This window comes from Pelecanus crispus, chromosome 5 (genome assembly GCF_030463565.1).
Source record: "Pelecanus crispus isolate bPelCri1 chromosome 5, bPelCri1.pri, whole genome shotgun sequence".
NCBI lineage: Eukaryota > Metazoa > Chordata > Aves > Pelecaniformes > Pelecanidae > Pelecanus > Pelecanus crispus.
The window spans coordinates 63,313,437-63,338,813 of record NC_134647.1 but is presented as its reverse complement, the minus strand read 5'-3'; positions in this window follow the sequence as shown (position 1 = coordinate 63,338,813).

The following is a 25,377-nucleotide window of genomic DNA, read 5'->3' as shown; positions in this document are numbered from 1 at the left end:
CTATTCTATTAATCATTAGTATCTGGGTGCCTCCAATGGCACATGAAGTATGTGTTATTTGTCCTCTGGTCATTTCTCTGGGGAAAAATGTGTGTTCAGTGGGTATGGATAGATTCCTTTTCTTCTTTCTTAATATACATGTTGTGTTTTCAGTTTAGAGATGGCAAGGTCAAAGAAATACTCCTTCCCTTGCACAAATGTGTCTTTGAGACATCAGGGAATTCAGGAGTGAGAGAAGAATCAAACGGAGCTTGCAAAAGGAAAGAGATCTTTCAATGTGTTTTTTTCTTCACCAATTCCTTGGGATATTTTTTGTTCAGACTTTTGGGATCATCTCACCTAAGAAAAATAAAGACTGAAACCTCTACCACTGGCCTTTTTTCCTTCCTCCCCTGTTGCTTTCATTTCACCGTGAACAGGTACACACATCAGAACTCTGCTTCAGATACTTAGCTCCTGCCTGAGCAGAACCTCTTGTACCTGAAAGCTGATGCTGAAGCTGCAGCATTTATAAGAACCTGGGACGGCCCTGAGTCCCGCTACCCAGAGATCTGGCTGGGTGCAATAACACACAAGATAGGAAGATGGGACATTTTTCCCAAGGAACCTGCTATATGAATGCATTTAACCTAATTAACCTCTCGGCTCTGTAACCACATCCTGCAGCAGGGCTCAGCAAAGGACCCCCAAGACTGTCTCAGCAGACTGGCATTCTCGTGTGTGTGTGTGTGTGTGTGTGTAGCACAATCTCCTCCACGATCATAATTATATCCTTACCACTGATCTGATTCTTCATCCTTTTATCAATCGTAAGTCACATCCAGACACAACTGATATAACATTGTAACTTGCATGTCTCAAGGCTCTGACACAGCAAGAGTTCAAAACACCATAAATTAACTTACTATATATTGAGCGCTCTGAGCACTGCAACCTGGAAGTAGCTGGGGACACTGGGGCCACTCAGCATCAGATACCAGTGTGTGACAGGCGCCATTAGCAGTGTGTTTTTCCTTTTCTTAAGGAAGGTGTATCACTGATCATTATAAATGGATAGTGATTGTAAGGCTAAATTCCCATCAAGGGGTTGATGAGTCATTAAAACCCCTCAAGCTTTGTTCTCACAGTTTATTGCCTCATCATCATCACCACCCCTTCATGAAATTATTGTCTTTTAATTAGCTCTAGCCCTTTCATTACTATCTGTATCATTGCATAGAAAGAAATAGGGAAACAGCTCAAATAAAGTATGTGATTGCCCCTTCTGAAGCTAGTAATGAGATATTAGCATAGTGTCATTTAAAATGATGGCCTTTGTGATACGGCAAACTAATTTTTTTCCTAAATGAAGGAAAACCGGGATATGTCTTCAGGTTCCTTTTCCAGTGGTGCAAAGATTTTAAAAGCTACTGCTGAAGCTTCATTCCCCTGCCGCCAGGAAAGTCTCCAGTGGCTCATATCATCTCTCAGCCTCTCCCACCAGCTCAGAAGGTGCTGGGCTGCTCAGCAGAGGGGCTGGTGGGCACCAGCACTGTGAGACTCAGCCAACAGAATGCCCTGCGTGGGACCATTTCACCTGCTATATAGTAACGCTATATACCCACAGATTCTGTCTCTCCAATGGAAGATGTTGATTGGAATATGTTAAATAATAGCAACCATCCCAACTGTAGTGATCTCCTGTATTTAAAACACGGGTTTACATGCTTCATAAATTTCAGTATTTGTAATTATACGATATATATGAACAGAGTGAGTCAAAGAGAGCATATATATTATGTGAGGAAACAGCATTATCGATCCTGTATTATACAGTGCACAAGAAAATTAGTTAACCATACAGCTCATTGGTTTAAAGATGGCAGTAAAGTTTAAAGGCATTCTGTTGTGAAGTTAAATATAACAGCCATGACACAAATAGCACAATCGCTTTACCTGGATTTCCCTGGCAGCTGAGGATTTCAGGGGCTGGATCTTGCTCCCAGCATGCTGCTGCAGACCCAAAATAATCCCATAGGAACACCTGGAGTTACTCCAGATTTACACCACAGTAGCTGGACCAGGAATTTGGATCCAGAGGTTTAAATAAGGCTTATGTAATAAAAGGGAAATTTATAATGGTTCCCTGTGGAGCTGGAAGGCAAGGTGAAAGCTCCATGTGCTTATATCAGAAACAGAGTTAACAGAAATGGACTTCAGCTCCCCACCACAAATTATTTTATCTGAAAGACTTTTTTTTTTTTTTTAAATGAAAACAGATCAGAGTAAGCAAAACTATTTACTAAAGGAGGTATTCCTGGGAATACAATCCTACTCTACCACAGGCTTCCCCATTTTCAGTCAATTCCAGTTGCATTCCAGCTTTTAGACCACTGGGGTGGAGGCTGGCTGCTGTGGGAGGAGGGCTGGCACACCACAAGCTACAAGTCTGGTATGGATGTCAGTGCATGGCAAGAATGGGAACGTCACAGGAAGCAGTGAGACTCCCATGCCAGAAACCGCATGTCCCAGGTCTCATTCCTGCTTCTGCCAGGCCTTTGCTTTGTGACTTTAAATGTGTCACTCCCTGTTCCTTCTCTCTGAGAGGTGCAAGATGGATGGGGACTACAGAGGGGATACAAGGTCTAATTATTCCACACCGGGGAAGATTTTCTGTTTCCCTAAGAGAAAATTCTACAAAAACTCAAAATTATATCAGGGTACTTCGCACTAGCCAGCCCTCTGGAGCCATCAATAGTTCTACACCAGGCTGCTAGCAACATGCAATTGGGAAGGGGAGTGGAGCAGTGGTAGTCAACAGAAAATACAGGGAATTGCAGAAATACTGGGTCAGAAGATGGAAAAAATAATAAATTCTGCATTTAATTTCTCTCCCCCCATTTCATACAAGCGTGATCTAATTTAATTTCAAAGAAATCTCTCTCCTGAATGCTTCGAAAAGGTTAAAATGCAATTTTCTGAAACTAAGTTATTAGATAGAGGAATATTAACCTTTGAGCCCCATAGACTTTTACTCTTTTTTATCTCCTTTTCATTTTTGTTTGTGGGTCTATTCATTTTTTTGTGATCTCCGTCATGTTGCTAGGTAACAGGCACTTAGCGTGCAGGCATGTTAGTCTATCTGTCTCTCGGCTTAGTCTGTCTGGTCCAGGGTACCTACTTCCCTAGCGCTTGCTGCCGGCAATGCAGTCCCTTACAAAAAGCATTTATCACAGCCTTGCACAGTAATGGCCACTCAGTGGAGGGGAAATTGAGCTGACCTGAAGGCCAAAGCTGTTAGGGAGACTGGTGGGAAGGGTAAAAGGGTCACAGTACCCTTTTCCCACCCACTTAGTGGGCAGTAAGCAATAGAACAGCAGTGCCACTGTTTTCACTAACATATCCTGAGGCTTTGCACCTGAAATAAATGTTTGTTTGACATTAACAATAAAAAAAAATAAAAATCTGTTTTCCTCACAGAAACTGGTTATGCTATTTAAACTTTAGCAAGGTAGGGGTAGAGTGGGGAGAATGGCTTAAGATGTGATTTGTTGTGCACTTCGGACAATATAATTATTTCCTTTTGATAGCAATAACTCTTGTACGTTCCCATCTTCTTTGATTTAGAGAAGGCAGGCATCAGAAAACCAAAACAGTGAGTCTTTTGTTTCCTTTGGGTCAAAAGCATCGCCTACCATGAGTACCTGAAAAAATGAGTTCTGTTGACAAATCAAATGCATAAGTAAATTACACCACCCCAAAAGCTACCTAAATACAAGCACAGTCAATTTATACTTATGAATGGTTATTGTATAGAAGCATTTTCTAACACTAATCTAGGTGGTTCTTTCAGGCTGATGTGGAAGCATTTACAAATTGAGAAACAAATTGTTTTCCAATAAAAACAGAATGGAAAAAAAATGGAGAGCACTACCCCATCTCTGCTTTCCCTTAATAACCTAAAACTCCAATTTCTTCTAGAAATCGTATGTGTTCACAAGAGCTGCAGGAATGAAATCCTAAAGGAAACAGAGAGCCTGGCTTTCTGAACACATTGTAAAAAGCCATATGTATTTATCTTGCTATGTTACTTATATACAGGGACCTCAGGCTATACGTCAACCCCTCGCACAGGTAAGGCGTTCTCAGGGAAGTAAAGCTCTTCACCACTAGACCCTTATTGAGAACCTTTAACTGGTGTCAGCAAAGAGCAGGGCTTGGTGTCTATTAATTAGTAAAATATCATTGCTTATATTGCTTTTTTCTTATACAGACGCAGAACTGTTAGAATCATAATAAGATTTCTGCTGCTGTATCCAGTGCTCTCAAACAACAATATTTAACCAACAAAAAGAGACCGAGTCAATCTCAGTTTTAGTGATTCCCAGGAAAGTCATCAAATAAAAATGTGAACTTTAAAATTGATCAGGATTAATTTCACTGACACTGTATCATAACATATATCTCTTTGGAGACTCATTTGTTGGGCTGCAGATGCAAAGAAAGTAAGGAAAGAAATAAATCAGAATACAATAAGGCAATTAGACTTTTGCCATTGATAGAATACTAAAAATGTCTGATTTATCAAAGCATTAACAAACAGAAGTAAACACAAGACGTATATTTTCCTGCAAAATACCTGGTTAGGAAAAATAAAATAATAACCAAGACCATGTTTATCAATAGATTTAATTTCCCAATATTGTACCTTTCAATGTGGAATGCTATTTCATCTGCTAATTTCAATAGCACAGCAATATAAGATGATTTATCACCTGAATACCAATACAGTAAAAATCCTATTCCCATCTCTATGAAATTGTCTTGCTCAGAAGAGAAAATTCACTCTTATGCACTATTATATGCATATCAAGGATAAAATATTAAAGATTTACATGCACACACATATACATGCACATATACCAATCTAATTTCACAAACGTTATATTGAATTTCGGTGTGATTATGAGAGATTCCTTTAAAACTCAATGATTTGGAGCTCTTCAGGCTTTACTAGAGATCTAGATAGTGGTAATACTCCTCATAATATTACTAAAGGCATGAAACACTTGCATATTTCACAGTTGTTCTGTTATAATAATACAATGAAAACAGTCAGATTGCAAGTTTTATTTCCTATTTCTGGCTACAGTGAGGTAGAATCTAAATGATCTGAGGTACTGCTGGCTCATGTATCATATTTAGGCTGCTTACTGTACTCGAACACTTGCAAAGATGGCAAAAGTGCAGTTCAGATAGTGTTGTCTTTAACATCTGAACAGAGTTAAGTCTTAATCTGGAAAGAAGATGGGATGCTAGGTTACCTAATGAACTTTTAAATATCTGACATCAGAGGGAACAACTTCACCTGTGAAATGGAGAGAAAGGAAGAATCCTCACACAGGGTCCCTACAAGGGAATTTTCCTGTCATTACTTATCAATCACCATAGTATCCAAATACCACTAAAGCACCTGAACATCTGTAGAAAATTTCTAAGACTTCCCCAAAATGTTTGTACCTCAGAAAAAATTCAAAGCTTTTCAGAAGAAGGAGCAAAACTAAAGGAAATTAATTATTTTAGAGAGAAAAGTGAAGGGTAGGAATGCAAGGCAGAGGTAGTTAAAATATGAGGTAATATTCCTATTAATGTCTGAGCTACTGTTGGTCAAAAGTCAGAATGTTAATTTAAATGTTTTGTAAGAAATAAGTAAGAAATCAGACCACAGAAATAAAGCCTAATGAGCAATTTAACAGGTAAATGTGTGGTAAAATACCAGTGTAATACAGATGAGGTATAATTCTCCATCAACCCCACAAGACGAATTTTCTAACCAATGTTCAAAATTGGATATACATTGTCTCTTATCACTTGCTTGTTCAGAAAATTGCATACTTATATCCTGATCTAACACATACATAACTAAAAATTTCCCTAAGCAAATGTAAGAGCCAATTTCAAAAGGCAATCTGCAAATTATTGATTTAAGAAGACTGAATGAAGTGTATAGTGCTCGTTTATTGATCTGAATACAACTGACTGAACTGTAATACACAGATCCATTTTCTATAAACAGCAATGGGAAACTCGTCACTGAAGTTAGAGAGGGTCCATAAGCAGCAAAGAATTTGGCATAATGCATCTTAAATATGAGATTATAAGGAAGACAAAGCACAAGTGTTTAACTGTTTTCATATGCTAGTATTTATTAATCATAATCCTGCAGGAAGCCAGACCAGATGTCTTGAAACACCCTGGACTAGTCACTTAACTGATAGTAAATCTGGAAAAAATAGTATAATATTATTGAGCACAGTACCAAGCTAACTCCAAAAAGCTATTTTAAAAACAAAGCAGGATTGTACAGACTTTAAAATAAAGCTATCGTACTTTCCACTCTTCCCCCTGTTATCCATTCCTGGAACTATAACATATTGTCTCTTGTCAGGGACCAACATGAAAAGGAAATTACATAGCTGTCTAAAGTTATGTCTTCACTGCAAAACAGTCTTTCACTGCAGCTTTGCATTGATGGCTCTCTTGATGTTACAATATAAGCAAAGAGAAGGCCCAGTAGTTTTCTCTTGGTGTAGCTTGTACAGGTCAACCTCAAATTGTGGGAGAGAAATAACCACAGCTAATTACACTGGGATGATAACATGTCAAAATCTCCTGTAATTATGTTTTATCCTATTTTTCAGAAAAAAATATGCTTAAAAAAAAAACCAGTAAGTTTTCACTGAAAAAAAAAAATTAAGAAAATGTGGGAAAGGTTAAAGGAAGTCCTGTAATAGGGTCTGCCTGAGTGTGAAGAGAGCCTGATGCAAGGACTTTTTCAGAAGCAGGATTGTCTCTTTTTACCTTAGGAGGTTAACAACATCAAAATCTAATAATTAAGCACAGATGTTGCTATGATTCATTGTTACCACTTTATAGAAAGAGCAAAGAGATAAACCTGTTCTTTCTACATTGTCTGGGTCAGGATGCAGTCCAGCTCTGAGTTCTCATCAGTATTTCCTACAGCAGAAATTCAGACCGTCCCATACTTGTTTGCACCTGGATTTACTTCCTCCCTAACTATTAGTCTCAACTGCCTTATGGTTACCAACCCTTCTCCCAATTGCTTCACACTAGCAACAACGACTATCATGTTTCCTAGCAGCTTCTACAATTAGTTATTATTTCATTATATAACAATTATGACAGACAGAAAATTTGAGAGCATAGTAATGTTCACTGGATTTTAGATCAAACTAAGCTAAACTAACTGCACTAACCTGAACAGGATTACAACAGCAGCTGCAAGGAAATTCTGAAGCCCAGGTCATTGCTTCACAGCTGAGGATATTCTCAGAGGCATCAGTATCAGTGAGGGGCTCAGTTCTTACAAGAACATCAAGAGCTGGTTCCCTAATGATTGTTTGTCCCATTGAAGAAGTCCCCTGAGATATCAGCACTTCTGAAACAGGAATTTGTCAAATCATAAATATTGAATTATTAGATTAAAAATATTTATTAAGGAAGAATTTATCAACTACAAGAGGGCAGTCAACACCCACTGATCCTCCGTGGAAACCTGGTGCTCAGGTGATGTCCTTTAAAAATCCTAAAGCAGAATAAAATCAAGTGACAAGAGTGGTCTCCATCCTTACCTGTCACACCCTGCCACCTGTGCTCTCATCTCACAAATAACCTACCCCATTGTTCAGACGGTACAGCTGCTTCAGAAGCAACTTTTCAAGTGCTTCGACTTAAACCAAACCAATAGAAATATGTGCCAATTTCTTTTCATATGTAAGGCTGTAAACTGCAGCAGTCCGGAAGCTATTTTGCCATCAGCTGGGCTGTCCCTGCAGCACAGACGAAGTCTCCAAAGAGAGAGCAGCTCAGGCAGGTGGGGAAGGAGGGTCAGAAATCCCAGTGTAAGATCTTTCCACTGCCTTAGAGAACTACTTTCAGGCACACTCACCCTAAAACTGTGAACTATATCTCTTTACCAACAATTCCTTTCATGAGACTTTTTTATACAACTTATGTCAATCTTTGATGAGGCCCTTACATCTGCTACACTTAAGAATGCTTAATTATCATTACAAATGATGGGCTCAATCTGTAACCTTCTCTATCTCCAACTGCCATTTCTGTCAGAGTTTTACACGCAAGCGCCACAAACCCACAAGGAGCTTCATAGCATCAGGCTTGCTTGTGCTAAACGTCATCTGGGAGGAGGTCAAGATGGGGGAGAGAAGATTTGCCTCATCACACTCCAACACCTAAAAACATTTGGAGAAAGGAAGAAGCAGCAGCCTCTATTCCATTAACACGGCAGGCAGCGGCCACTTTGCAGTACCAGTCACTTTCTCAAAGCAACAGGACTGCAAACCAACTTGGACCAGAAGCTCAAGAAAGTTCAGCATTCTCCACTGCACATTAGAGTCCCCGCACTGCTCTCCCCTTGCACGTTAGTTAATGCTAGAAAAATACAGCTGTCAATTCTCACGTAACAGCTGAGATTTGGTAGTTCTTAATGAAATACAAGCTGTGTTAACACAAGGCATGTTAAAACTGTCGGTTCAAATATGTGTTACTAAAACAGTCGGTAGTAAGCTTCACTTGTTTGATAGGCTGTTTACAGACTTACATACCGCAAGTCCAAGTTAATGTGAATAAAAAACTGAAACTAAAGTATGAGTGATATCCTTTTGATGTGGCTTGTGTGTGCACTTTCCTTTTATAGCAGATGGATATTTTTCTTGCAGGAGATTAAGCTATAAATTGGAGAATGTTTTCCTTGATGTTTGCCACTATGGTCCTGACGGAAATGAATGTGAAAAATGAGTGTGAATGTTTTTTTTTTTAAATTAAATTACTTGTCTTCATGCTCCTTGAAGTTTGTGGATGCTGAGTAATGCTGTGCTATGCCCTGCATTCACTTCATAGGTTCTATGCTGGCTAAATGAATTACAAGACAAGCCTTTGGAATTAAGTGTATTTTAAGTTCAGAGGCATCTGTTTAGAGTCTTCTAATACCTCCAGCCCCTTTGGAAATATACTTGTTAGTATGAGTGGTATAATTTTCATTTCCGCTGGCATGGTTATAGTAGGACTTCTTTAGTTTCAGACACACTTCATTTGACCTATCAAGGGCATAAACTCTGAAGATGTTCTCTCACCATTTTTGTTTTCCTAGCAGATGGAAGTGAAAAGATTCATTTAAATATACCCTAAGTATTAAAAGAATGTTGCTCCTGCTGTTATTCTCTTTAAATACCAAGATTATTGTTATTTTTAAAGAAATATAAAATGCAAGAGAAAAAATGCCTTGAAGATTACAGAAAACTAAGAACAATGTATCTGTCTTCCCTGTAATTGGTGAAAAAATAAAATGTGTGAATAAAGTATTAAGTATCAAATTCATTAAGTGGAATGGTAGCAATAATAAGTGGGAATAAATTGGAAATAAAACTGAGACTTCAGGAGGCTTGAATTCAAAGCAGGAATAGATTTCACTCTCTAAAATGACAGAACTTTGGTTTTGTTTTATAATTATATTTTGAAGGTGCTGAACTTCACATAAATACTCAACTGAAGGAAGAAATTCCTCAAATATCTGCTTTTATGGAAAGGATTAAAGCCTGGCAGATCTATGACCCATAGATCCCTAATATTCTCAAGGATGCAGTTCCACCAGGCATTGCCCACAAGGGAAATTGAAGTTTAGACAGGGCAGCACAAGTCCACCACATCTACAGCAGCACTCCTACAAGACACCGTGTGTTCAGCAAGTGCTGAATTACAACCCAACACAGATATCAATGTGTATCTAAGCCACGCTGATTCACTTGCTAACAGAAAAAAGAGCTAAATAGGTTCTACCAAGGCATTTTTGTGCACAAAACACACACAACTTTGTCACTTCAAGGTTCAAGTGGTGCAGTTGCCCTGCAGTGCCAGAACTGGGGAAAAGCAGTATAAAAGAAGAGGAGGGAGATGTTATCTAGCATTATGGCTGCTGCTATTATTGTTGCTGCTTCCAGTCCATGTTGGTGGTGGCCACAAGAAATATTTGGCAGATACAAGAAGCTTGGAAGGAAGAAACACAATGAGGAAACACCTTTTTACAGAGAGAAAGAACTGATGTAGAGGAAGAAAAGCTTATGTCCAAGGGGAAGGAACACTTCCCTACAGATCTACTCTGTAGGACAACTGGAACCATCAGGTAGTGCAGAAGGCCAGCCATCTATTGGGAAGGAAGGATCACGCTCTGCATTTGTTATTGAACATATTAACTAACACTACATCCCCGGTCTAAATCTGAGCCCAGTTACTCTGCTGGCCTCCTTTTGTCTTCACAGTATCTGTAATGAATGGCATGCTCTGATTCTCTAGTGTCTATTCTTTCACACTGGGGGAGATATGGGGTATTCACTCCTGATGGCTGAACCCCTGGAATCAGAGGAATCGGCTCTCTGTGCAGCCAAAATCAGGGAAGAGCCTCTTGACAGAGTAGCTTGACACAGACAAGAGGGAGTCACCAATGGGACCTTCTCCAAGAAGCACCTATACATTAGGAAGATGCTTGTCATTCTTCCCTGTCTCCTGAGCATACCTAGATGGGCAGAGTAGATATTTCTTTACACAGGATCAGTCTTTCCTTTATTGTACAATGGTCAGCTACAGGAATATCTTAAAAATCTAAAGAAGGTGGAATCAACTTCTTTCAGGATATGCACTGGAAAATTTTACTGCCATTTATTTGCATCTGCAGACATTTGAAACCCCTCATTATGATACAGTTACTCTGCTGTGTAAACTGGACACAGTTTAAAATGTCATCAGCTGAAAGTGAAATGCCAAAGTACACAGGATTTAAAAGGTCCTCAGCCATCAAGGGCTGTGGTCAAATCAGACATATCTTAGATTAAACATGTCAGCTAGCTAGGATACTTGTCATTGAAAGCATATCTCCCATGCAGACCCTGGGGTGCTCAGAGTGACAGGAGACTGCCTGCAGTGCTTTCCCTCATTTCCACACTTTCCATTGTTTGGTTGTTCTAAGTGTAACACTAACTTAGAATTAATTTCCTGACATTCACTTGGGTCTCCAAACTGCACTCTTCTATTACCTTCCTTTCCCCATCTAAATTATTGATACCTATTTACAGCCTTACCTTCACCTTAATAAGGTTTTTTTTGTCTGGGAATTATATTGTGATGATAGTCAGAGCATAGTTAGGTGGTTCTGTACAGAGAGTACATTGCAAATCTGTATGTACTGTAAATCTCTTTCTATTGGCTGTATTAATATTCTGCATATACCCTATCAACCCATAATCTCATGGCATTATTCATTTCCAAAGCACTGCTCATCCAGGTTTTGCATTAGCTTTTTCCTCAAAAACTTAACAGATAGAGAGTAAACTAAACTGATGTGAAAAAGCTCTGTTCATTGGAATCTAGGGAAAAAATAAATTGTGTTGGCACATTTTATTGTGTTTCTGAACAAAGCAATAAGGCTCCAGCCTTAGCTGAGAATAGGTGGAATTTTGGAACTCACTGAAAAAGTTTGCTCTTGGAAGATGGATTAAATTGATCATTTTTTCCTAGACGGAGTGCACTTCAGGCTCATTTTGCTTTGTAATTAAGAAGAAAGCCAGAAACATCATTTACACATTAAGAATTTAATAGATATATTTTTCTAGCTTTATGCATTAGCACAGGACAGCCCATTAATGAAATAAGTCTTCCTTCAGGGTCAATTTAGATGGGCTGTAATCTTCTGCAAATATATTGCAAATGAGGATCATTTAATGATCTTAAAACTAACTGCCAGAAAAGGATTGTTATAACTCTCCAGACAACAAAAAAAGGGGTTTGGCATGGCTTGTAGTACCTTTGTAATTAGCAAATGTTTAATTTCAACCACCATATCACAAAATTGAAAATACTATCTTCTGTGGAGGTCAGTTTCAGACTCTCTGACCTGGGAGGTTAATTCTGAGAAAGGAAAAGCCTGTGGTTTTGTTTGTCAGTCAATAGAACAACAGTTCCAGCCCTCTTCTCAAATCTGGATGCTTCAGTTTGACATCTCTATATGATCAGATCCTGACATGCAAGGAAACCCTAAATGAAAGGGTTTAGTAGCAGCAATAGCAAATGGGTGAGGAGAATGAGTATTTTATCTCAGGCTAGAATTAGCAGGTTTAACTCGGGTAACTGGACAGACGTATTTTGTCTAGGTAGTCACACAAAACCACTTCTCCATCTCCCACTTTGTGTTCTGTCTGTATCAATGTCCCGCATTTCCCCATGTGTCCCTGTAATACCTTAATGCAATTGTATTTTGTGCTCCAAACTATGGTAGCAGACCCTCAGGAATTTGGGAAGTATATGTGAGTGTGCATAAGTAGGCATTCAGGGACTCTGCATGTTTTGTAACTCCCACAACAGTCCATCAATTTTAACTGCTTTACAAGCCTTTTCTGATACTGTAGTATCACCTCTGATATTTCATCCTGCAGCCCTTAATAGTGTAATAGCAACTAGAGCACCTTGCTAAAGGATTTGGACACCAGAGTGAAGTGTTTATGTTTCAAAATTGGACTCGTGGAGTTTGTATAATGAACCATCACAACGGCTATCAACTAATACCTTAGGAAATACACCATGCACTTCATTCACAAATACAGCTTGTACATACACTACTGGCATTAACAGTGAGCACTGTTAATAAACAAACACTGAGAACTGTTTTTTCCTTTTCTTGATAACAGAATCCTGACTCAGACTTTCACTCTCCCATGAGAAATGGTACCCACCGACAGCCTGATTCTAGCAACACCTGGCAGCCAAGCATGAATGATAAAATGCAAAACTTCCCCTTGATTGTGACCACAATATGATTTTTTGCATCTTTCTACAATTTACACAACAATCTTCTTTCTACCTTGTCTTTCTACCTGGCATAGAGACACACCTTCAGCAAAAAGTAGTGTTTCAGTAGCCCAAGCAAGGAGAAATTCATATGCCTTTCCTAGACTGACTTACAGTCCTTCTGGCAGTTTTCCTAAGGTGTCTTACTCAAATAAATGGGCAATTTGCTAGCTCCATTTTGAAAAGTTGGTCTCTGTAGAACATTTCTGATTTTTTGTACCAGTAAAAACCTTGGAACAAATTTTGTATTAGTACAAGAAACACATTCTCGGTTCTATAAAAGGTTTCCAATCTCTCTTCAAGCTTATGAGCAAAAATAAGTAATTTTCATATTTTCTTTGCCTTCCTTCTTTCCTTTCTTTCAAAATCACTTTTAGGCATTACATTTAGTTGATTCACATTTACTTGTTTTGTGTTTCATACACTAAGAGTAGCATTTTTTGTAGTGGAATAATGGTTGTTTTGCACTTGGTTGGGAATTTTACCAATGATTTCAACAGAGGCCCATTCGGGTCAACATCGAGTATTAATGGAAATTTTAATCTAAGCTTACTTAAACCTATCTAGGTGCTTTTAATGGAAATATCCAGAGTTCAGGGATCTGCATATCCAATAAACTGAATGGAAGTTAAGGATTCTATGCCACCACAAAGAGGCCCAGGGTCTTTGTTTTGCTTTAAGAGTGACTTTTGACTGACTTAAAAGTTTTGTTTTAAAGAGAAGAATGCACTAAACTGTCTCCAAAATTCTGACAGGTTTTTTAGCTCCTTTTACTATCTGAGAAGATACTATGTTAGCCTCTAGCAAAGTATTACTGAGAGCAGCATTTCTGCAAGATATGGCCAATATGAAACAGATCTGGCTACCAGTTTCAAAGAGGGCTGTCTACTGACTAGTTGCATAAAAACTCAAGGAGGAAGGGTTTGTGGGAACATCTCATAAGCAATTACTTCTCTAAGATCTTTTAATCTTTGTTATGTGTATACTGTTAAAAATGCGAGATTACACGCAAATGGAATGGCAATCATTCTAGAGAAAACTATTTGCCAGCATGACTGCTTTAATTCACTGGCTCAAGCTCTAAGAAATAGTAGAGCTTTAAAAAAGGGCTCTATAAATAGCCTGTATTGTTGCGATCAATTGAACTCCGTAAGGAAGAAAACCTCTGAGGCTAACTGGAGGCATTCTGTGCTTCCCTCTGTTTTATTGCACAACCCTAGACACAATGTGTAAAAAAGGTCAAGACATCATGTAGGCTTTTGCATTAAGCAGCAGAACACTAATTAGTTTTACTGACAATGAGGTTTTGTGCTTGTGTTCTAATATTTTGATGTTTACTTTTGCTTGAAAACGAAGTCTAACATGATACAAAGCCTCTTCTATTCTCTGTTGTCTTTTTTTCACCATTATTTTAAAACTCATCATGTGTTCTCCAGCTTAAGAGCTAAGTGTTCTGTTGCTTCGGTTTTAATTTAATGCTCCTACTTCAAAGAGAATAAAAAAGCAAAATCTAGTAGGCCATCGTATTCATCTCTGAAGTGGTATTTGTAGAAAACATCAGGTAGTAATTGTTTCCCCCAGCTCTGTCTCTGAAATTTGTCCAACTGATAGCCAGCTGCAGCACTGTCTCTGCGTATTTAACTCACTACACTCAAGACACATTTTTGCTTTTTTTCGCCAAGGATATTTGCTCTCATTATAATGATGAGAGGCCCCACCTAAAAAATAAGAAAAAATTTCAATAGGCTTTTGCAACCAAATGATCTTTTATGAGTGCTTTTTGGCTCTAGATAATGCTACTATTGCGTTAATTCAGACTCTAGCTTACTGCCTATATATATATGTATGTTGGAAACAAAGACTAACCTTGGTGAGTTCTAAATGTTCCTGTCTACAAAACAGTCACACATCTGATTAAGATACACAGTCAGTTGATTGCTTTTTTGTAAAAAGTTAAAAAGATGTGTAAATGACTGCAAGATTAAGGTCAGTTAACGTTGTGGTTCCCTGACTGATGTGAATGCACAGTGCCTACCCCAGTGAAATGCTTATTCCATCAGTCACTAACAGGATAGAAGTATTGTGTCATCATAATAATAATAGTAGTAATAATAATAATACAGTAATAATAATTTTTTAAAATCACCATTAAATTATAGCCCACCGGTTAAAATATATCCATCGTGCACATTCTCAGAAGAGACAAGCTGCCTCTGACTACGCCGTGAATCAGTCAAGTGCTTCAAGACAACTTTTGCCCAAATGCAAATCCAGTTTATTTAGTCAGGCACAATACTGTGTTAATGTGGTTGCAGGGCTCTTGATTGGACTGGAGAGCAGTCAGACTGAATGCTTGCCTGCCCAGAATGTACTGTGGAGAAATAACCTCCATTTTTGGCACAGAAGTGCTATTTCATTCAAAACAATGATACTGTTAAAAGTACAACAGTTAGGAATGAGAGCATTGCAGAGGCATACTCAAAAGCTCAATTCAACAGCCACATGACAGGCTCAGAGGCAGCTGTAATGGCAGGAGTTCAAAGGTCTAAAGAGCTCAAAGAAGGAAGCCAAAAGCTACTGCAGAGAAGAATTTGTCATAACTTAGTATCCTGAAGTACCCCAGTAAATAAAGCTAGTAAAAAAAAATGTGCACTTTCTTCACCTTATAGGAGAAATGGGGAAGGGGGAAGAAAACAGAGTAAGTCACATGTAATAAAACAACAGGGTGAATCTAAATATTTTGTTCTACTTTAATCACAAACCCACTGCAGTGGAGCACTTAACGCTGATGCTCCCCACCAGTGCTCTCCCTTTCCTGCACCACTGCCAACAGTAATGAACTGGGTGCCAAAAATTGTCAGTCAGGGACTCCATTTTAAAGAGAAGTACTGCTCTACAGCGAGCAAGAATGGCAGAAACAAGGCTGGCTTTTTCTTTGGTAGTTTGGAAGAAAATGGCCTAAGCAGTAAAGCTCTAATCAAATCCAGCTTTCCCCAAAACTGGGCAGCTTTTAGTTTCCAGGTTCTGGTTTCAGGGAGTTCCAACATGCAGTTTTCAACAAAGACCCAGGACAGGATTCCCACACCCTGGCACAGTGGGAACTCTGCATCCTCAGGTGGGGCCAGGTCATTTGCAATGCCCAGGCAGTATGCACAAGACTCTCAGAATGTGTATCGCCTGTCTTAATAGGGTGGCTGAGTTCTCCCATCCTCTTATCAGGTCAAACCAAACTGGTACATCTGGGGATCCTGTGGCGGCAACAGCCCTCTGTGTAAGAACATAAGGAGGGACACCGGGGTGGAATGGCACATGTCCCAGGCATTGCTTGGCCACCTTTCCAGAAGGATTACGGAAATGCTACCGCACTGCCTGACCGGACATTAGCTGACAGCGCTGTGGAGGGATTTGGGGCTAATGGGAAGCAAAAATACCTCTAACTTCCCCTGAGAGTCCAGGCTTGGGCTTAGGTGGAACATAGAGTGTATGACCCAGTCTGCACTGGGCAGTTGTAGGCCCGCTGTAACATCCTACAGAGTAAATGGTTCAAGCTAAAAATTCTCTGTTGAAAAGAAGAGTAGGTCTTTCCCAGTTTTACAAGTGTCTGTAAGAAAGAAGGGCAGTAAAAAGGTCTTTCATCTCCTGATACAGCAGTCTGGGATATTCCATACACAACAACAAAAGGACTGGGTTTGTGCTGGAGGGCTCATAATACAACAGCAGTTTCTGTGCTTAGTGCTAACTCTGTCTTGTTTACAACTGAGTCCTAATCAAGTTCATAACATTCAGGGGCCACGTGCTCTGATACCTTTATTTCTATTGAGTAGCCTCCTCCTATGTGAGTAGTTTTGAAATTTTCAAAGGGAACAGTCAGATAGCAATCCATTATGTGGCATGAGTATGTGAGTCAGAATTTTGCCTGAAAGCCATGTTGAAAATGTCATCTGACCTATCCATTCGTGGAAGGAGAAAGGATGTTTAACTCTTTGCTCTTTTTGTTTATCTGCATATTCAGCTTGGCTAATCTCACACAGAAATCAGAAATGTGCTGCTGTTTGTTGGGTTTTTTTTTTTTTAAATTTCCTACTTGGTTTTGTTCACTGTGTACATTGGAAGCAATACAGTAAATCATTTTGGAAGGACATGGTTATTAGCACATCACAATACAGTGTGTCTTGTTACACAACTCAATATTTTTAATTACTTGCCTTTACTAGTGAGACAAAATTTAGAGTCAAGTTTCAAGTAATCCCTTTTATTGGACTAATGCAGCAATATTGACAGTTGTGCTTTAGGGACATACAAAACTCCCCTGCAGGTCAGGAAGGGGTTGACTCTAAAGATTGGATTCCTATACCCAGAAAGCTGGTTTGCCAATAGTATACAGTTAGTCCAATAAAAGGGATTACTCAAACATTGGCTCTACACTTAGTCTATAAAGAAAATATGTGAGCTTTTTAGTCAACACATTTATGACTTTAAGTATGTCCATTTTGTGATTAATCACTCCAAACTTGAGGGTTGCACTAAATAAACAGTAGTTACATCCTTACTAAAAAAAAAAACCAAACCCAAACAGTGGGTCCACAGCTTTCCTTGGTATACATTTGAGTAGTTCTGTGTAGCTTAGGGAAGTTACATTGACTTGCACCAGCTGAGACTGTCCACAGACTTACAGAGTTAGTGTTTATGTGCTGTTCTTTAGAAAGAACTTTTTGCAGCCTTGTAATAAGATATTCAAACTACAAAAAGCAAAGAAATTCACTGTCATAGAAGAGCTGTACCCACTTGAACCAAATCTGGACTTGGCCTGGTTATGATGTTTAGTACTTACGAAGGGCAGCAGGCTCTCTTTCATCCTGTATTTCTATTTGCACTATAGTAGCAGTGGTAGCACCCAGAGGACCTGGGAGGTTACAGTACAAGACCTGACACCAAGTGTTTGTAGCCTGTGGCTCTGCCACTGCAACCTGCACTCTGTGGTTGGGTCTTCACACTCACACACAGTCCTCATGATTTAGATCAGCTCAGAAATCTGCTGGCACTAAGCACCTTGCAGGAGGTACCAAAGATAAGAACGGGTATTTCCCAGATTCACAAAGTGAACCCATACTTTGTTCCTGTTGTCTGTTAGTTTAAAAATATAAAGAAGCAAGAACTTGTTTACCTTGTTTAATTCTCAATGCACCTTAGATTAAAGCAAAACCACCCAAAACATGGCAGTGACTGGAAGTCACACTAGCAGAGACCAAACTGGAAGACAATAGACCATCACCCACTTAGACTGCAAGAGTGTGTTTTATTTCTTACACTCCCCAACTGAAAGCTTCGCAGCCAAAATGAATTTGGTAATGGAGTTACAAGCTCCTGAAAATAGAGCTTTTATAAGGTAATATAAACCCTAACACAACCTTAATTATAGTGACACAATCTCTGTGCTATAAATAATGACATCTTTGACCAATATGATGCATAGTAACATGAAAAGTGATGTAACATAAGCAATGTCGCTGCTAAAAGTTAAAGGGGAACACATTTTTCTCAGACAGAATACCCACTATCAATTCAGACAGCACATATCTGATCTAGATTTATGGTAGTGAATAATAGTGTCATGAATGCTAAAGTGTCTGCGGCTTTCAAATAGTTTGGCAAATCTGTACATCAAAATCAGTTTGAAAAGGAAGCACAACCCTTCCTCTGAGATAACTGCAACTAGAATAACATTACATATACTTTTAACATGTTTTTTAAGTAAGTGCCTTCATCTTTTGTGCTTTTAATAAATAGTGAAGAATGACATTATATATTGACTGAAATATCTGGAAGAGGCAAGATCTATGCATCAGCGAAAGTAGGAAAATCTTTAATAACATGGGGATTATTCAATACCTAGAGAAAATACTAGGTTTTTTGTTCAAAACTTAGCAAATATTTTGGCACCTAGTTAAAAACACAGCTTTACTTCAAAACCTCCGACTTAAGTGTTGTATCAACATTTCATTTCTGATGCACTTGAGAAATGCTAGGCACCAACACTAAAAACAACAGGTTGTGGTATTCAGGGATGTACTTTATGTTAAGCACATATTTAAATTAAAGCAAAATATCTACATTATCCCTGAGTCCCTGAACTCAATAGGATGTATGCATGTGCTTAAGCACCTACTTCAGTTATGGCCAATCATGAATTCTGAACAAAATTTTGAGAGTCCTAATGGAATAAACTCCTGGTCAAGTTAACAGGAATTTTACTGGCTGAAAATAGAGTAAGATCTTCGGGATCTGGTCATCAGCCCAGTACACAGGTAGCTTCCTCACTGGCTTTTCACTCATGGGGAAACCACTTCTGTGACATCTTTACTCCACAGGACACTTTAAAAACTGGAAAATAAAGATAGGACCACAGTGAAACACAGCCTGCCCTGGGACAAAAAAAGCCACCAATCAGTACTCAATGCAGCAGACAGCTGCTGGAAAAGGAAACATTTTGCATTAGAAGTAATACTACACCTCATAAAATGGGCTGTGAAATACTGAGTAACTAGATAGAGAAATGAAGAGACTGACTTAACACCTGATGCAGTCTGAGTCATCTCAGCCTGCCTCAGATGCACATGTTCAGAGCAGAGACATCCTGCAAGATCACTGAAGGAGGTAAAGGATATAGTGGGCTGAAATGCCCTTTGCCAGTGCCCCCATTTCTTTCTGTCTCCCCCATTTTTTTATGACTATTGTCTGGGTGATAAGAAGAGCTGTATTCATTTTTATTGGCCTTACAACATGGCCATGGTCCTGGCTCTAGATACTTCAGACTACGGTGGAGGAAGCAAACCCTGAATGAACCCAGGGGGGTTTATAAACCCCTGTACTAATATGGCTAAGCCCTGAGGAGGAACCCATCAAGCCAGATTCCTTGTAGTTCTGCTGTGCTGTCTCGGTGTTTAAGTACTTCACTGCCTTCTTAGCCAGGATATCGGGGAAGTGCTGAGGCATGCAAAGGCTGAGAGAATATTGCAAAAGCTAATTTTGTTTCAAAGTGATATATTCAGATTATGAAAGAATATGCCTAGATGTATTTGCTTTTTAGTGGCTTTGGGCCTGACTCTTCATCAGTATAAAACAAGAACAACATCAATGAAGTAAAGAGAATTATACCAGCATAAAAACAATGCTCTTCTAAAGCATTATCACTCACAGATTACTGTAAAGATGTAGTGATTCAAACCGTACATAATTTTGCTATTTTGTATGAATATCTTTAACATGATTAAACAAAGCCCAAAGAACACAATGGCCGTGGTAAGAAAAATTATTTCTTGCACATACATTTTAAATGAAATGCAATGAGACTTTGTGATTCAGACCTTAGTAGGCACAAAATTTAGAATAACTCTGTTTATCTGTGCAAACTTTCCTTAGCCTGTTGCAACTCCAAATGTTTTAACTGTTACACATGGGTGTTTGGTAGAATATACTAAATAAAAAGTTTACAAAGACTTTCTTTTTCTCCAGCCTACAAAGGACTCCAAATCTTTACTGTTCAGCACAGCTGCCTAGAATAGGAACACTAGAGCTTTTGTCCAGTGAGTCAAACTGAGTGGGAGTGAATACCATTAACCCTTAAAACAGAATTATCTTATTCTTTTGATTTTACTGGACACTGTAATATGTTTGTGGCCATATTTGGAACACATCCGGCTTGATCTAGAAGGACACAGGAATAATAGATATCATTCAGATCATAATTAGCCATGTACTTGCAATAGCGGGATGTAAAGTAAAAGGAAAAACACTGAAAATGTTGGTTTTTTTGACTGTGACAAAGAGCTTTTTAAATGAGTTTGGGCATTTTTAGTGTCTGACTCATGTCTGGAGATTTCTGCTATATTCCAGAATCCTTTAACTTTTGTGGTTTTTATTTCTGCCTTTGACAATGACATCCTAATAGCTTCAGGCTTCCTACTGCCTTCTTGTGCATATTGCTCTCTTTTGTTTTCTGTTAGAGAGAAAATGTCAGAATTTTAGATAGTGGATTTTGTGATCATGGCAAGAGTTAAGGAAATTTTAGTGTATCCTGTGATGACAGATTGGACCTTCTTCAGACAGAGTTTTCACATTTTATATTCTGTTTGGTTTTTTTTCATGGGACTGCATCATAAACTCATAGCAGGAGCAAGGAAATATCACTTTAAGAGGCACTGATTTATCAACCATTTAAGTAAGTAGAACATTTTTATTATTTTAACAAAGTTTTATACAAGGCACATACATGCTAGAACAAGAATGACAGAATGGACTGAGGCCTGACCCTGCCTCACTGAATTTCATGGGAGCAATACCATTTTTTTCAGTCGTCTGAGGGGCCAGGTCAGGTAGAAGTCAGTGCTTATAAAAGAGCACTCCACAACCAGAGATTTTGCAGGTTTGGCACCTCTGAGCCTAGGCCTGAAAACAACCAAAATCTCACTTTTCTTATGTAATCCTTATGCATTTTTTTATGTACATTAATTCTCATGTAATCATGGAGTCACTTCAACGATCACGTGATTTCACTTAATCCAGTATAAATATTCAGGGAATACAAATCTAAACTTGACATTTCAAAAGTGTCTGTGACTTAGGAAGGCACATTAGGCTTTTGAAAATGCACCTTAAATTCCTTTTCAGAAATTATTTAGGACTCCGTGAACCAAAATACTCTTGGCTTTCCATGAGACCTGGGCTCCTAACAGCCCACAACTTTCTGAAAATAAGTTGAGGCCCCTAGAATTTTTGCACTGTTTCCAAGCAGTAACCTGTGATGACTAGTACAGCTGACAGCATCACACCATCCAGAAACCTGGTAATATGGAACATGGCACGTGTTACACACTGACAGAGCACAGAACTTGCTGTGTTATTTTGGTCTATCACTGCACTGTCTCAAAATGCCTTCTTCCTTTTGGGCAGGGGAGCTACATAGCATGCTGTCAGTGTGTACATGAGCTTGAGGGGCAGATCACAGACATGTCCCTCCTCAGATCATACTCTCCATCCTGTACTGCGCTGACACTTGGTAAAAGAATGCCCAGAGAGTGATAAGGACATTAATGACTTTACAGTGGCATTTGATGGCAAAGAATTTTGATGACCAGCGTACATCCAAACTTGAGAGAAGGTCCAATTGCACATGGCAAGAAAAGAAAGGTGGGTGTGAGAGAAAAAACAAAGGCCTAAAGTCTTTACTTACTGACATAACTCAGAAGTAATTCCTTTGATGGCACTGAATTTACAGTGGTGTCAACCTGATAGTGGAAGATGTCTAAAGATGGCAGAGACAGATGAGCAGGAGGATGGCAACAGGATGTAGAATAAAGTGAGAACAGATGCATATAGGATGAGTGTAAAAATAGAACAAAGCCCAGAGCCACAATTTTGCTGCAAGAGCAGCAAACTATTAATCGCAGTACTGGGGTGACGAAGCCTGCAGCACCTGGGCAGCCACAGTCCTCTACATTCGTGAATTACACATTTGATGGCAGAAAAAACTGTACAAGCTCCTCCACATTTCACTAAATGAAGGCTCTAACTGGTTGTATGATAGTAAGGAGGAATTCCTAGCATCACTGTACAAAACAAAGAGTCTTCCAGAGATGTTAAATTGGATCTGACCATCATCTTGTAGGCTCCAAATGAAGCTGGCGGGAGTGATTAAGCAAAAGCAGTGTGAAGAAAGCCTAAAACATTCAGAAAGGTTAAAAAAAAAATGTTCAGAGTAATTCTTTGCCTATTTTTTTTCCTCCTTCCTTCCACTCAAATACTGGCTAGTAAAAAAGGTGATAAAATGGCCTTGAAAACATGCAGCCAGGTTCTTTGGGAATCCAAGAATATGAAAGCTTAAGGCTGAGGGACTGCAAGTGCTCAAGCCAGAGGCTCCAAGAAGAACAGGAAAAGAAAGAGAAGAGGACATACTGTGCAGGAGGCAATACCATATATATTGCTATCTTAACACCAAGGAATATTAGTAGGTCTCAAGATGGCTGTAGATCTGACACTGAAACCAGAGGTGTCTGTACTTGCAGTTATTTTGGATATGCTGGACTCCTCACAGTGTTTCAGTTTCCTTTATTGACTTAAAACAGTCTAAGAAAAGCTAAGGCCTTGTTTTCACTACACTGTTACATTAGGGTATGATATGAGTGCTACCCTTGTCCTGACTTTACTCAACACACAGAACAATTCAACCCAAGATAGGATTTGTGCTCCAACTAATGGGGCAAGTCAGAGGGGAGACTGGGTTGCAGGTCAAAGCTTCTCTCCTGGCTAAGAATACCACAGAAGCCATGCCTTCCCAAATTGCCCTCTGATGGTACTTTTTAGGACTCTGTCCCTTTGCCAGCCAATCAGAGATAACCTCTTAAGGCATAATTATCACATTTTGACATGGGAGCTTTGCCTTAGTATGCAACTGCCTGCACCTGTGTTTTCTATAGCTTCACTGTAGCTGGGTAAGCAAATAGTGTCTAGGGGTGAGACCTTTCTTCATAGCCTGTGGCTACGTGACCTGGCTACATGACCTGAGTCTCACCCTTCAGCTCCTTACTCATGGTTGTGCTGTGGCACCAATAAGATTTATGCTTTGGGGGTCAACACTTCAAATCAGCATGTTCTCATGACATCACATGCAGGCTGTCGGATGAAAGGATGCATAGGACTAGTCACCATTGACAGCAGGAGAGAATATATCAGAGACATGAAAAAAACTGAGTCCCCTACCATGTTCTGAGCAGTTTAAGAAGATGCTTTCCACTAGTCCAAAGTCCTAGATCTGTCTGTATCACAGGGCACTCAAGGACCTGGGAGAAAGTCCATGAGACTAAGGAAGACCTGGAGTTGACATAAGCTTGCACTGGTGGCCATGGCCACTCTTGCCATTCCTAAAACTCCAAAGAGGTAAGACAACTAGAGCCAGGAGAAACATGGTAAGAAACAAGCAATAACTAAGACTGGCTGCCAAAGAAGAGAGAAAGCAATCCTTGATGATTAAAGACATATCATAGAAGACACCTGTCATTGTTTGCACAGGACCACACTGTGTGGGGCAGAAGGCAGGCATCTAGAAATGCTAGAAGAAAAATTCATGGCATTTACCCTTCCTCCTCTGGTGTGCAAAGAGCTGGTTTTAGGTAATGAAGTTCTCGCATTCCCTTTTGGCCATAATAAGCCCCACTCTTCCAGTTCCACACCCCAATCTCTACCTCCCTTCCTTCAGCTTCTACTTTTACTTTCCCTTCTCATGATTTTGTTAACATGAAATTATAAAGCTGTATTGGGCAAACTTAGGAAAAAATGTGACAGGAATTTTGTCACTAGGTCAGAGGACAATAATTTATCTTCACCATAGTTTTGCTGTATGACCTATTGCTCCATACTGAGTCAGTAAATCAGGTGAATATCATGTACAATTTCAAAAATTAAATACAACAAAATACATAAGGGCAAAATCAAGTATTTTGGTGTCATTTGGGAAGTTTTTACTGGGCCCAAATAGGTTTCCCAGGACAAAATATGTGTGATATTCACTCTGTGCTCTGTTAAAAATCAGCCAGTAGAAAAATGGATTTCATATGGCTGGTGAAATCAGGAGAAAGAAATGAAGCAGATAAGAGAATGAAAGAGATAATAAAAACTCTCCTATTGACCTTATTAAAGGATAAACAGAAAAGTAGGAGCTAAATTCTTTGCAGAGTAGTGGTGAAATAAACAGAAGTAGAACACGATTAAAACCAAACTGAATCAGGTGGGGAATGCAGTTAAGCAGTTAAGTTTCTGCAGTTACCAGCACAAGAGTGATCAAAGTGACTAGTCTCCCACAAGGCCAACTTTGACTCCTCAACCCAAATGATCAGGTAGCCGTTTGTAGGTGGATCAGCTGACAAGCAGCCTTCAGTGGGGATCCAGAATGAGGTTCAACTGTTGTAAGAAACCTTAATTGATTTGTCAGTGCACCCAGCTTAAGACAGTGAAGAAGCCAATGAAAATTAATGAATTAACTCAAATGACATTGCAGATTTTGATGGGAAGTATCCCTAAGAGAAAATGATGGAAGAAAGAGAGGAGTTTCAATACTAAATCAGACCAATGGTCCATCTAGTACTAGATATAAAATCCCTATAACAGACAGTTATGCAATAAGATACCCATTGGGGAAATTCCTAATACCAGGTGATTTTATTCTGAAGTAAGAGGGCTTATATATTTCTTTCTTACCTAATATATCTGCAGATGTTCTTATTCTTCATACCATGGCCTAATCTTCTATTTTTCTCCTTTTCTGCCTCACTGTCTAGTGACAGGGAACTCCATAACTCAATATATTGTATTTTCAAAATGCTTTTTGTTTTTAGTAGTGTTACATCCATGAAAAGGTTCCCTTGTTTGGGTACTGGGACAAAATTTAAACAAATCTTTTTTTTTCTACTGTAT